Source organism: Sorex fumeus, unplaced genomic scaffold, assembly GCF_029834395.1.
Source record: "Sorex fumeus unplaced genomic scaffold, SorFum_2.1 ptg000025l, whole genome shotgun sequence".
Lineage (NCBI taxonomy): Eukaryota > Metazoa > Chordata > Mammalia > Eulipotyphla > Soricidae > Sorex > Sorex fumeus.
This window is the reverse complement of record NW_026606082.1, coordinates 1,735,523-1,749,808: the sequence shown is the minus strand read 5'-3', so window position 1 is coordinate 1,749,808 and position 14,286 is coordinate 1,735,523. Positions and strand designations below refer to the sequence as shown.

Here is a 14,286-nt window from a genome sequence, read left to right as displayed (position 1 = left end):
AAGGGGCCTCTCTTCCCCACGCGGCCCATTTGTCCTGGCCCCGGGGCAGCTCCGCCAGGCCCGAGCCTGCCCCGGCCCTCACAAAGGCCCAGTGTCCTGGCCTGGCCAGCCTGGCCTCAGAGGACCCTGGCCACGGGCGGCTCGGGCCTGGGGGATGTTGGGGGGCTCCACATGCCAGGCCAAGCCTCGGCTCCTGGTCATGGCAGGGCCGGGGCTGGGAAGGGAAAGAGACTTTGCAGGGGTGTCCCCCAGGGCACCCCCTGGCTAAGCAGCTGTCAGGCAGCGTACACCTCAGTTTCCTCCTCCGTACAATGGGGCTGAAGAACATGGTGTGGGTTGCAGAGCCAGTCCGGAGGCAGCTGGGGGAGTGGGGGAGTGGACGGGTGGGCTGGGGGGTGGCAGCCCCACCCTGAGGGAGCCCGGGAAGCCCCCACTCTCTCCCAAACGCTGACCACACGGGAGCCACTGGGCCAGTTCCGGTCCATGGCCCCGGCGGGCGTCCCAGGCAGTGGGGACAGCGTACAGGCCGTGGAGGTGGCCACCTGGGTTCCAGTTCCGGCTCTGAACGTGCTTCCTGGCCGTGGGCCTCCCCGCACCTGCCCCCTTCCGGGGAGGAGGCCAGCCCACCCTTAAAGGGCCCCAGCCACACCCAGCCGGGAGAAAATCCTGGCCGCTGGGCTCTGATGACCCCCAGTTCACAGTCGGGGAGACTGAGGCAAGGGGCCCGGGTTCTCGCCTGCCGTAAACCCAATCCTGCGTGCGGGCAGCCAGGCTTGGGCTCTGGAATCGAATCTGGTGGCCTCTGAGCCCTTTCTTTTCTTTTTCCACCCGAGGATTTCTACAAGCGCGTTTTCACATGTCACAGCCGTGCTGGTGGGCCAGGGCAGGGGGGAGGGGGGCCGAGGGGGGAGTGAGTGGGAGCCCCCGAACCCAGAACCCGCCCCCCCCAGTGCCACACAGCCCCCCACCTCTCGCTCCCAGCCGCAGCTCCGGGGCGGCCAACTGAACAGCGGAACACCGAGTAATTAAGCCGCCGCGCACCATCCGGGCGCCCGGGAACGCTGCGGAGTTTCCCTTTTATGTTTATAGCAATTGTATGAAAATGTGCAACACGGAGCGGCACCAGCTGACAAATGAGACGAAACAGACAGGATTCCGGGCCGGCTTTTTTCCGGGCCTGATTGGCATTAATTGTGAGCGTTTACAAAGCACAACTCGGCGTCTGACATTTGCTTCAAGCGAACGTTTCCTTCTAATAGTTTTAATGATTACAAGGGGAGCCGGTGATCACTGCCGGGCGGGGGATGGGCTGCCGGCTGCCTCCCCTGGGCGCCTGGACCCGGGGCCGGCCGGCCTGGGGCTCGGGAACCCCCTTTCAGCTCCTGCCACCTGTTACTGGAGGTCTTCGTGGACCCCCAGGCTCGGGGGCCTCTGGCCAGAACAGCCCACACCCCCGCCACGGGGCCCGGCTGCTGGCTAACCCTGAGCTGTGGCCTGTTGGGGTGGGGGTGGGGGACGAGCTTGGCCACGTGACCTGGGCCTGTGACGTCCCCCAGCACGTGTGGGCCAGAACCCGGGACCTGTCCCGGTTCCGCCTCCTTAACAGGGTCTCTGGGATGCTTCGACGTCCGCCTGTGTCCTCAACGGCGGGACGGGTGTCAGCATCCTTGGGGGTGGGTGCTGAGTGACTTCTCAACGCCCGTAGAAAGGGCACAAAAAAAAAACCCAAAAAGACAGGAATTTCTCTGGTTTTCACAGAGCCTGTGTCCCGCCATTCCCTCCTGAGGGGCTTCAAACACCTCATCCACTCCTGCCTCCCTCCCTCCACAAACGCCTGATGGGGACGCTGGAAGCCCAAAGCGAGCCTCAGGAACGATGCGGCAGGTGGACAGGCACGCTGCAGGAGCCGCTGACCACTGCCCTCCTCCCCCATTGGAGAGACGGAAGAAACTGAGGCACGGCCAGGAAGAAAGACCCATCCAACGTCCCAACGTTACCCTGTTGGGATGAGGAGGTGTGGCCGAGGGGGATTCTTCTAGAAGCCCCTGGGCCTGGGTGGGGCGACTTTTCCTGGAGGGCTTCGGGTGGGCTGAGACAGACTATGGGGGTTGGGGGAGAAGGGCCACACCTCTGGGAGAGTGAGGGTCCACGGGGCTGGGGCAGTCCCCTCTGTTGCCCCCCCCACACACACACACACATTTCCAGACATAGTGCAGGGCCCACCCTGGCCGTGTGTCTCCGTCCAGCACCGCTGGTTGGTCCGACAGTCGCGCCTGCAAAGGCGGGGGGCTCGGGAGCACAGCTGGGCTCGGGGGCTGGGCTGCGGCCCCACCCAGTCCCGACTTTGCCCAGACCCCCTCCTGCAGGAAGCTCTCTGGAGGGGTCCCAGCACTGCGCCCCCAAACAGCCAAACTCCCGCGACTCCTGCTCCTGTTGGGGGGCCGCGGGGGGTGTGGCGGGAGAAAGAAATCTCTTACATGGGGATTTTTCTTTTTTTTTTCCCTTTTGCATATGGTGGCACAGATGGGCCCATGATCCATAAAAACTGTTTGCAATTAAACTCCCACTTTGCATGGCTGGCTCTGTCAGTTGTCTGAACCACGCGTGTGGGGCTGCTCGCTGGCACAGAGGGGGGCTTGCAGCCGGGGATGGGTGGGGTGGGGACAGACCTTGAGGCCTGAGGACCAGACCTGGGGTTCTCAGGAGGGAAGGCAGCCTGCTCTCTCTCTCTCTTTCTCTCTCTCTCTCTCTCTGGGCATCCCCCAGACCTCGGCAGGGTGCTACGGAGTGGGGCAGGGCTTGGCCGGGCTTCCCTGCCCAGCACAGACTTGGCCGGCGCCGGGTGCCCTTGGCTGCAGGGGAAGGAGGGCGGAGACAGCCCGGCTAATCGCCACACAGCCCCTGCCAGAGACTGGCCCGGGCCCCGGGACGGGCAGGGTTGGGTGGGCCAGGGCCAGCCCTACAGGGGGGTCCGGCAGAAGCGGTACTGGCAGGTTCATGGCTGAGAAGGCGGAACCTCTGGTCCAGTTGGCACAAAGCGTTGATGGGGGTGCCAGGTGGGGCTGCCAAGGGCCAGAATTCTGGCACTTTCCCCAGGCCCGAGGCACGAGGCCAGCCTCCGTCGGCCTCCTGGAACCCGGAAGAGAAATCGAGGCAGGGATGGGAACGCGCCGAGGGCCCAGGCTTCCAGAGTGGGGTCAGGGGCCCGCACCCTTCTGCTGCTACTCCTGGGCCCCGAAGCCCACGTCGCTGCCCCCCGGGGCCCCCTCCCCCCCCAGCCGGGCCGCTTGTTTGGGTTAACAAATGCATCGTTTGGCTTCGGGGATTCCTGCGATCGCTAATAATTGTTCCCCGATGAAAAGAAATCAAGCCTTGATACCCCGTCCTCCCGCCCCCTCCACGCTGGGAAAGAAAAGTCATAAAAATAGCTTGTTATCTCACCTATTGAGGCTCTGACTGGATGTTACTGCTAATTGGGTATAACATCCTTGTCTTGTTCTCTCAGAAGCTAAATCAAGAAAGCGCCACTGCTGAGGACTAATTATATCTCCGGCCTGCAGCCTGCAGCTCGTCTCTCCCTTTATTGAGTTAAAAAATGGTCACGAACCTTCATCTTTTATCCCCCGAAGCGCTCGGGCCAGGCTGCCTGCCAGGCGTGACCCGCGAAGCTGGGACGGCCCCATGGGAAGGCTTAGGAGGGTCTTGGGGACAGGAGGAGGCGGGGTGGGGCGTGCTGGGAGGGGCGTGTGCGACCCCCCCACCCCGTTTCTCCCTCCCCAGGCCCCCACGAGCCCCCCACGCCCCGCCCCCTGCCCCAGGACTGATGCCCAAATCATCCTGTGCCCGGGCCGTGGGAAGGGCAGGAGCGTTTGCTAAGCACCCTTCAACGGGCACTCTGAGATGCTCCTGGCCACCTCCGGAGTGCGCCAGGCCAAAGGGTCCAGGGGCCCGGAGGGCCCTACCTGGCCTTGTGGATCTCCAGAAGAAACACACCAGAGCCATCCCAGAGAAGGGAAAACACCCCGACTCGGGTTCGATCCCCACCATCTCACACGGTCCCCCGGCACCGCCAGGAGCGATTCCTGAGTGCAGAGCCAGGAGTCAGCCCTGAGCATCGCCGGGCGTGGCCCCCAAAGCAGTACAGAAACAAGTCCTTACACTCCGGTCATTCCTCTGCTCGGAGCCCCCCGCGAAGCCCACGCGCCCAAGTCCAGCCCAGCTCCTGCTCCGGCCTCCGCCCTCAGCCTCAGCCCCCGGACCCGCCTGCCTGCCTGCCTGCCTGCCTCTGAGCTCCTCCCGCACTCCCCGCACCCAGGAGGACCCTCCTCTGGGCTGCCTCTCAGAACCCCACCAGCCTCGGGCTGGAGAGACAGTGCAGGGATGAGGTGCTTGTCTTGCCCGGTGCTGAGCCCCCAGGACTGCCTCTAGGATTTCCTGAGCACCCCCAGGAGTGAACAAATGCGGAAAGGGGGGCCCAGAGACGCAGGGTGACCCCCGAGAGGACACACAGCAGCCAAGCTCACGGAAGCTGCAGTTCCTGCCCATCCCTGGAAAGCCCTGAGCCCCGGTGGAGGTGAATCAAACGTCAAATAGATAAATAAATAAATAAATCAAATCACACTGTCAGACTGTCCTTCTGTTGTTCATCAATTTGCTCAAGCGGGCCCAGTAACGTCTCCATTTTTTGAGACTTGTTGTTACTGTGTCTGGCATATCGAATACGTCACGGGGAGCTTGCCAGGCTTTGCCGTGCGGGTGAGAAACTCTCAGTAGCTTGCCGGGCTCTCCGAGGGGGGCGGAGGAATCGAACCCGGCTCGGCCGGGCCGGCTGTGTGCAAGGCAAATGCCCTACCGCTGTGCTATCGCTCCAGCCCAAATAGATAAATGAATAAATAAAATAAAGAAGAGGAGGAGGAGGAGGAAGACGAAAAAGAAGAAGAAAAATGCCAGCAGTCTTGGGGTTGGAGAGACAGCACAGCGGGTAGGGCATTTGCCTTACACCCGGCTGACCCAGGTTCGATTCCCAGCATCCCATATGGTTCCCTGAGCACTGCCAGGGGTAACTCCTGAGTGCAGAGCCAGGAGTAACCCCTGTACTTCGCCACGTGTGACCCAAAAAGCAAAAAAAAAAAAAGCCAGCAGTCTTTAAGGGAAACTTCCTCCAGGAAGGCCACTCAGGTGTCTGTCCCCTCAGCCCTACTCCAGGCTATGGACATGGAGACCCGCCTCTGCCGGCCACACCACCAGACTCTGCTCGAGTCCCTGGGTCTCAGTTTCCCCTCTCTGAGATGGGTGGGAGGTATTCTTCGCGGACTGAGGGAGGCTGCGGGAGCTTAGTGGCGCCAGAAGCCAAAGGGGCCCCTCAGGGGGACGAGCTCGATGACCTCTGTGACGCTGACCCAGCTTGAGCATCTGGGAGCTGCCTGGCGTGCCCACCCCGAACCACGTGGCCACAGGCCGGGGGGGACCCGGGATGCAGAGAGGCGGGGGGGGGGGCGGCGGCAGAGAGACAGAAGCTCCTCCAACAGGCCCGGCTGACGGATGGGCACTGCCTGCCCGGGGCCCTGGCAAACACCCAAGGTCAGGGCAGGAACTCGGCAGGGGGCAGAGGGCAGCGGTTGATGGGCGGCGGCTGCCAAGGGCCCAGCGGGCTACGGCCAGTCAGGACCGGCCAGCCTTGACTTTTTACCCGAACACAAAGCCGAGGCCAGGCGCACTGCTCAAGGCCGCGAGCCCTCGCTCTGAGCTGGGTCCCCGCTGGCCCTGCCCGAGGTTCTCCCCTGCCCGGCCGCCCTGCCCTGCCCTGCCCTGCCCTGTCCTGCCCGGGGGGCTGGCGGTGGCTGTCCACTTCAAACCCAGAGATCGAAACCGGCCTCCCGGGAACCGGGGAGCGATTCAGGGAGAGACCAAAACGCCCAAGCTGGAAACTTGGTCTGGCACCCGCTGGCCGATCCCCCGTCCTAGGTTTCTCAGGAATGGGCCGGTACGTACAAATCCCTCCTCCTCCAGGGAGCAACAGTGATTTCCACCTTCAACTTCTCAGCACGCGTTGGAGACTGGAGGGGGGTGGGGAGGGGTGGGGGTGGAGGGTAGGCAGGGCTGTGTTCCCCCCACATACTGCAGATTCCTGGGGAGGGGTGCGACTCACTGTGTAGTGCTGCTCCCCCCCCCAACACACATACACACACACACACACCATGCGTCCGACCGCCTATAAGAGCAATCAGGCAGGATTATGTGTGTCACACACACACACACACACACACACCCCACACATCTGACCCTATAAGAGCAATCAGGCAGGATTGTGTCACACACACAAACATACAAACACACACACACACACACACACACCATGCGTCTGACCACCTATAAGAGCAATCAGGCAGGATTATGTGTGTCACACACACACACACACACACACACACACACACACACACACACCATGCATCTGACCGCCTGTAAGAGCAATCAGGCAGGACTGTGTATGTGTGTCCCGGCTCGGGCTGGCGTGTGGCCGTGCAGTGGCTGCCTCTGAGTGAGTGACGGATGCAGAGTGGACCAAGCCGCTCCTGTTTGGTGCCACGTGCTCTGGTGCCTGCCAGGCGCACGACTGTCCCCCCGGAGGACCCTGGGCCCGTCCCACGGAGGAGAAGACTGAGGCCAGCAGGTGCCGATGGGACAGGGCTCGGACCCCCCTTTCCGGCCTGGGAAGTGCAGGCGGGCGGGGGAGGGGGGCTGTCTTGCTCCCTCGGACCCGCAGGGCAGCTGGCCCTGTGCTGGCAGAGAAGGCCGGGATAGCAGCTGGCCACTGGACCTCCCTCTTCCTCCTCCAAAGGAGGCCTCCCCCGCCCCCCCCGCCACAGACTCGGTCGTTCCGTTCTGCGTCATTAATTTCCGTCCCTGGGAGCCTGTTTGCAGCCGGCCTGGGCCTCACCCCCTGACCTCCTGGGCCTCTGTCCCCGGGGCCCCCGCACAATAGCAGGGCCTCTCGGGGCCCCCAACAGCTGCTGGCAGCCCGGCTGGGCCCCGGGCCTAGGCGCACACACACCCCCAGTTCCAAGGGGTCCGAGTGCGCTCCCCCAGACCAAAGATGGACCCCAGACCCAGCCCCCCGGCAAGCAAGGGCCTGGGATGCGGCCACGACTCCCAGAACAGAGGTGGGGAAGGGAGCCCCAGAGACGCAGAGCGAGCCATCGGAGGACACACAGCGGCCAGGCACATGGCAGCCGAGGTCCCTTCCACGCCCGCCTGCAAGCCCCTGCCAGGGCTGCCAGGCTGACGGCGTAGCTTCGTCCCCCACCGCCCCCAAATACACTTTCATCGGCGCTTCCTCTGGACATGGAGAGTAGTACTTAGCTCAGCACTCAGGGCCCAGCAAAGCGTCCTGGTTTATCCTCCTACGTGTCCTCGTCACCTGCCTCAGTTCTCAGCCTCCCTCTACCGGCGACGAGCCTGTTGACTCCAGGTTCCAGATCCACCCGATTCCTGGGGTCCAGAGCAAAGCCCCCCTCTGTCAGGAAGCCCTCCAGGACCAATCGCAGTTGGTTCATTTTTAGGCCACACGTCACGGTGCTCGGGGCTTGATCCTGGCTCTGAGCTCAAGGAGCACTCCTGGCGGAAGGTCTGGGGAGCTCAGGGATCACTCCTGGTAGGGCTTGGGGCAGCACATGTGGAGGGCGTGACACAGGGCATTACCCACTGAGCCATCTCTCTGGCCCCAGCCGCAGTTTCCCCTCCGGAAGGCCCCTCTCCTGCCCCTGCCCAGCTTGGCGCAAATTCAAGCCAGTGTCAACTCATCCTACCCTCCCAAGGGGCTGCGGGCATCGAATCCTCAGACAGTGACCACGGGGTCCCCGTGGAGGAAGGTGAGGGGGCGAGGGAGGAAGAAGGAGGAGGAGGAGGAGGAGGAGGAGGAGGAGGAGGAGGAGGAGGAGGAGGAGGAGAACTGGAGCCGAGCTGCCTTTCCCCGCTGGTCACGCTGCCCACCCCATGCCCACTCTTTTTTTTCTTTCTTTTTGGGTCACACCCGGCGATGCTCAGGGGTTCCTCCTGGCTCTGCACTCAGCAATCACTCCTGGCGGTGCTCGGGGGGACCCTAGGGGATGCCGGGGATCGAACCCGGGTCGGTTGTGTGCAAGGCAAATGCCCTCCCCGCTGGGCTATCGCTCCAGCCCCTCTTCCTTCCTTCCCTCCCTCCCTCCTTCCTTCTTTCCTTCCTTCCTTTACTTTTTTTCTTTTGGGGTCACACCCGGTGATGCTCAGGGGTTCCTCCTGGCTCTGCACTCAGGAATTCCTCCTAGTGGTGCTCGGGGGACCCTATGGGATGCCGGGGATCGAACCCGGGTTGGCAAACGCCCCACCTACTATCCTAGCACTCCGGCCCCCCACCCCCACCCCACCGTGCCCACTTTTGGTCGCTGAAGCCCTCATCTCCTGCTTCCCGGCTGTGTGAGGCGGAAGGTGCCTCACCTGTCTGAGCTCCTTCCCCGCCCTCGATCCGATCCCACAGCTGCTTCTGGGATACATTGTTACACGCCATCCCACCCAGAGAAGATTCTTATTTCTATCTGCAGCCCACGTGGGGTGGGAGGAAGGGGGCGTCCCGGGAGATGGGGGGGAGGGGGAAGCAGGCTGCCACCACTTGGGGCCAGAGACTCTCAGCAGGCGGCGCATCCCCCAGGGCCTCGACTTCCCCATCTCTGAAATGGCCCTCCCTCCGCCCCCTCAGCACAAGCGCCCCGGGTGCCCCCGGGTGCGGTGGTCGCCCCTCTTTTGTTCCAGACAATTCTCCAAGAACGAATCAATGGTCCAGGTGGAAGAGATCCCTCCCCCTTCCAGACGCTTCCCCTACCCCACCCCCCACACACACCCCCGCCCCCCCACCCCCCCACCAGCCTCTCGAATCCCCCCCACCCAACCCCCCCCTTCCCCACCTCCAGCCCGTGCAGACTAAAATAGTCATTAGGCAGATTTCAAAAGATGTCAGTAGCTTATAATTATAGTCGACATCCTTCGGAGATAAAAGTGATTACCTTGGATGCAAATCACTTAGCAACCAATCAGGGCGGCGGGCGGCGCCCGCGGAGGTGACCGGCGGGGCCCCCTCCTCCCGCACCGCCCGCACGGTGCGTGCACAATAGCTCCTGACACGCAAATGGGTTAACACAATAAAGGCGGCCGGCTGGGAGCGGCGCTCGCCGGGGAGGTGATCGGGCGGCCCTTTTGTGCGTGCCCGGCCCAAGCCCAGGCCGCCTGATTGAATTACGCCCGTGAATACCGGACCGTTAGGCGGCGGGCTGGGCCGGGCTGGGGGACACCGGGCCAGGCCACGGCCGCCCTTTCTCTGAGGGCCGCCACGTGTGTCCACCTAGCGGGGGGCCCTGGCCCGGCAGGCCGGTGGGAGTCCCCGCGGAGGCAGCCCCCCGGAGTGGGGGTGGGGGTGGCAGCCCCGGGACCTTTCTCTCTGAGTCCAAGGGCAGGGATGGGCTGGCTGCTGGGGAGTGGGGGTGGGCTGGCACCACGGCTAAGGCCAACAGTGGCCGAGAGCACGTGCATCTATGAAGCGCCTACTGGATGCAGGGCCTGTGCTCTCCGCCCTGATGAATCTGCCCCTGGTCGGCGGAGGGCTCCTTCCCCGGCATGCAGAAACCAGCTCAGAGAGGCCAAGCCACTCGCTCAGGGCCACACAGCCCGCTTACCTGGCAACCCTACCCCCACCCCCAGCTAGGCAGCCACCCTCCGGGAATTCCGAGCCCCGGGTGGCCTCGCTCCACCGCACCACGCCACTGGGAAGCTCAGAAGGGCCGGGTGGGCTTACGTGGGGCAAGAAGACAAAGTGACGGGGATTCCTGGCGGGCAAGGAGCCACCCTTAAGAGAGGGGCACTGCACGGTGTTTGAGGCACACAGTAGGGGCCCAAATACTGCCCGTTGTGGAGAGGGACGCCCCACCCTCCACCAGAAGGGAGCGGGGCGTGTGTGTGTGTGTGTGTGTGTGTGTGTGTGTGTGTGTGCGTGCGTGCGCGTGCGTGTGCTCTAACAGGCCCTCTCCTTGCCCAAGTCTGGGCCCCCCAACCGCCAGGCCTGCCCTGGTCCAGGAGACCCCAGCCCTCCCCTCACACCCCCCAACACTGTCGTCTCCCTGTCCTGAGGCTCAGACAGTCCGAGGGCTCCTTCCTGCGCCCCCCCCCCCCCCCGGCCAGTCTTAGCTTCCCGCCTTCCTGGCAGCTGGGCGGCCTGGCCTACCTTCGTCCCCCTACCCTGCTGCAGAAAGAGGGTCCCGGCTGGGCCTGGGGCAAAAGCCCTGTAGGGCCGTCATGGGAAGTGGATTCGAATCCGGTTCCAGCACCGCAAAGCATGCGGGTGAGGCCCGATGCCCTCTGTCGCCTGCGGAGAGTCCAGTGCCCTGGCTCTTTCCTGCAGGGCCAGGGGTGGGAGCCAGACCCCACACACGCAAGGCGAGCACGCGACCCCTCAGCCCCAGCCCCGGGGCCCCCAGCTCTGGGCAGGAAACCTGCCCGGCAGTGCGGGAGCCCCCAACCTCCACTCACGGGGTAGGCTGGGAGGACCTAGGGAGGCTCTGCAGCCAAAGCCGTCCCGGGACCAAAGTCACGCCTCTGCCTGAGCCTCAGTTTCCCCGTCTGCAAAATGGGCTGCGAGAGCCCCTTGCAGGAGCCCCGGAGCGCCTACGAAGTGCCGGGCACCCGGGGAGCGGCTGGGGAAGCGGACGCCCCCTCCTGCCCGCCGCCGCCGCCGGGCGCTCCTGCCAAGCCCGGGGAAGGGAACAGAAGGAACCGCCCGGTTCTGCCAGCCTTGCCGCCGCCTTGGCTGCGGAAGTGTAAATACTGCGCGGCGCGGCCTCCAACTCCAACTGCCTGTGTTTGTGGATCTCTGGCGCGCGCTCGGAGTTTGTTTCTAAACTGGGAAGCCTGGAGAGGCAGCGCAAACGGGCCTGCTGCCCACCGCGCCCACCTCCCCCCATCTGCTGTTGCTCCTGTCTTGGGAAGCCCTGGCGAGCGGTGACACGGAGATTCCAGCTCCCTGCCCCGCCCCCGCCGACACTTACCGACCTAGGGGAGGACAGTGGGGGGGGGGGTCACTGCACCCCCAGACCAGAGAGAGCTGGGCCTCTCCAGTGGCCGGCCCACGCCAAGGCCGGCCCCGCGCCCCGGGAAGAAGCCATGACCTTTTCCTAGAAATGCGATCTCAGGACTTCCTGGCGCCCACACCCTCCAGACGGAAGCGCCTTCCGGGGAAGGGGCGCAGAGGAGGCCTCCAAGAGGTGGCCGGCCCTCGCAGGACAGGGCCAGGGCTGGGGGGTGGGACGGCGGAGGGCCCCGGCCTGTCACCAGGGTGCCTGGCACAGGTGCCCCGCAGGCAGACCTTGGCAGGGCGGGCCTGCCCTGCTCTGCTGTCATCAACAGGTGCCACCACCCGCCTGAGCCCCCAAAGGAGATGGGAGGGTGGCGGGTGGGTCAAGCAGACCCTCTTGAGGGCATTCACGCGCAGGTGGGACACTCAGCTCTTCCCTAACTGGGGCAGGGAGACACCAGGCGACAGGCAACAGAGGGACTGTTTTAAGAACAGGGGGCCCACATCTCTCCAGGGTCCCTGGCAACTTGGGTGCTGTCTGGAAGTGGGGGTGCACTGGTGACACTCCCCAGTGTCAGGGGCCTTTTGATTTTGGGGGTGGGGGCAGAGCCGACAGAGGTAATCCGGCAGGATTCAGGAAATACTCCGGTGGGGCTCCGGGAACCGTATGGGATGCCAGGGGTCGAACCCTGGACCGCCACGTGCCAGGCAAGCATCCTGCCCGCAGTCCGGGGGGAGGGGAGGGGGTCCCTGCCGGGCCTTTTGAAAGAAAGTTGCTGGTCCGGGATTCCCTGAGCCCCAGGCACGACCAGGCCAGGAGGCGAGGCTCGACACCTGTTCTTGGGGTGGGGGGCGGAGCCTCTGCAGGAACAGCTGTCGCCGGTTCCCTCCCCCCAGCGCAGGGGGGATTTGCGGGGGGAGGGGGAGGCCCGGGGGTGGGGGGCGCCGGGAGGGGGGATTTAGGTCAGCCTCCTGCAGCTGGGGATGGGGAGTCAGACTGCCCTCAGGGCCTCCTGACCCGCCCCTGGCTGGGTACCCCGGCCCGCCCACTCCGGCCCGGGGTCAGGGCAAGTGGAGATGCCAAGGTAACTCCCCTGACGTCAGAGGGCCGGCAGTGACGTCACTCCACGCCCCCGCCGGGGGACGCCGACTTTCCCGGGAGTTGTTCGGCTCGCACGCGGGAGGGTTTCCGAGGGGGACCCCGCCACGGTCCAGCCCCCGCCGACACGACCCTTCCCCGGCAGCCGCGCAGGGCCCGGGCCGCACCCCTCCCTCCCGCCCGCCGCGCCCCGGGGCTGGGGTCCTCTGCAGGCCGTGGGAGCTCCCGGGAGGCGCCCCGCCTGTCCCACCCGAGCTGTCCCTCGGGGATCGGGACCTGCGGCGGGCGCAGCCCCGACCTTGGGGGGCGCGCCCCCCCACGCCCCCCGCCCGGACGAGCCGCGCGCAGACGAGCGGCCCCCGCCGCGCGCAGCCCCCCGCCCCGCCCCGCCCCGCGCGCCCCTCCCGCGCCCCCGGGACTCACCGGATCAGCCGCGCCTCCGAGGGGCGCCCGCTCCCGGGGCGGCGGCCAGGCGGCGGGGGGCGATGCGAAGCCGGGGCGCGGGCGGGGGTCTCCCGGCTCAGCGGGCCGGGGCGGCGCTCGGCCGGCGCATCGTCCTCGGCGGGCCCGGTCCTCGGCGCGCTCGGGGTGCCGCTCGGGGGGCTGCGGCCGGGCCCGCGCCCCCCCGGGGCGCCCTCTCGGCCCGCGCGGCCCCGGCCCCTCTCGCCGGGCCCGGCTGCGGCGGGTCTTTGTGCTCCTCCCGCTCGACCGCGCGCCCGCCGTGCGCAGCCCCCCGGTGCGCCCCGGGGCCGGGGTGGGGGGTGGGGTCGCCTCCGGCGAGGTCGCACGCACCTGCAGCGGCGCCGGCTCCTCGCGGGGCATGCACGGGGCCCGCGGGCTGCAGAGCGCGGCGGGAGGATGCACCGGCCCCTCCTGCTCCGGCTCCGGCTCCGGCTCGGGCTCCGGCTCCCGCTCCCGCTCCGAGCCCCGGGTTGGGGGAGGGGAAGCCCCGGGGCCGCCTGGGCGCCCCGCGCCGGCCCGTGCAGGTGGCGCGGGGCGGCCGCGGGGTGCAGCGGGGCTGCAGCAGGGGCGGCGCGCGGGGACGCCCGGGGCCTCCGCCGGCGCCTCGCCGCGCTCCGGGCAGGCCGGGGGCCGCGCCCCGCGCCCCGCGAGCGGCGGGCCCGGCTCCTGGCCTCCCGCAGGCGCGCGCAGCCTCTCCGCGGAGCCGCCGGCCCGGCCCGGCCGCCCGCCCGCCCGCCCGCCCGCCGCGCCGCTCCCGCCCGACTGACAGGCTCGAGCGCCCGCAGCGCCGCCGCGCCCCGGCCCCGCCCACCCCCGCCCGCCGGCCAATCGGCGGCGGCCAAGAGGCGGTTACCGGGGTGACGCGGCGCCGCGTCCCGCGGGGGGCGGGGCCCGGGCCCGCCACGCGCGCTTTTCGCGGCAAAATTCAAAGGCCGGCAGGGCGGCCCTCGCACCCCGCCCCGGACCGACCCGGGCGGCGGCCCCGCGCCCCGCGGGACTACAACTCCCGGCAGGCAGCGCGCGCGCGCCGGGCGCAGGGGCCCCGGCTGGGCCCGCGGGGCGGCGCGGGACTTGTAGTCCCGTCGGGTGGAACCCCGCACCCTTTCTCGGCCGGGGTTTGGGGCGAGTGGCGCTGCCCCTGTGCGCGGTGGGCATCGTTGGGCCGGACCTGGGGAAAACACGGAGCCTGCCGAAAGCCGGCCAGCGCGCAGTCACGGGGCACTGCCCGGTGGCGCTGTCCTCCTCCGGCGGTGCCTCCTTTTGCTCCAGCGGGCACCAGGAACGTCTCACAACACATTGTGAGGCTTGTTGTTCCTGTGTTTGGCATACCGAATACGTCACGGGGAGCTTGCCAGGCTTTGCCATCCTTAGCTTGCCGGGCTCTCCCAGAGGGGCGGAAGAATCGAACCCAGGTCGGCCACCTACCTGCAAGGCAAACGCCCTACCCGCTGTGCTCTCTCTCCAGTCCACCCTGCTCAGTGTCTTTTAAAAAACACAGTGACCCAAGCTAGAGAGATAGTACAGCGGGCAAGGGGTTTGCCCTACACGCAGCCTATCTGGGTTTGATGTCCAGCATCCCCGAAGGTCCTGAGCACTGCCAGGAGTAATTCCTGAGTGCAGGGCCAGGAGCAAC

General features: G+C 66.5%; 1 protein-coding gene across 1 annotated transcript in view; it reads right to left on the bottom strand.

Moving 5' to 3' along the window:
* Positions 1 to 12,669, bottom strand: part of FAM222A (family with sequence similarity 222 member A) — a 50,782-nt gene extending 38,113 nt beyond the window's left edge. The window contains 1 exon segment of the mRNA XM_056114483.1: positions 12,615 to 12,669. The gene's annotated coding sequence lies outside the window, so the exon portion shown is untranslated.
* Between the last annotated feature and the right edge of the window lie 1,617 nt (positions 12,670 to 14,286).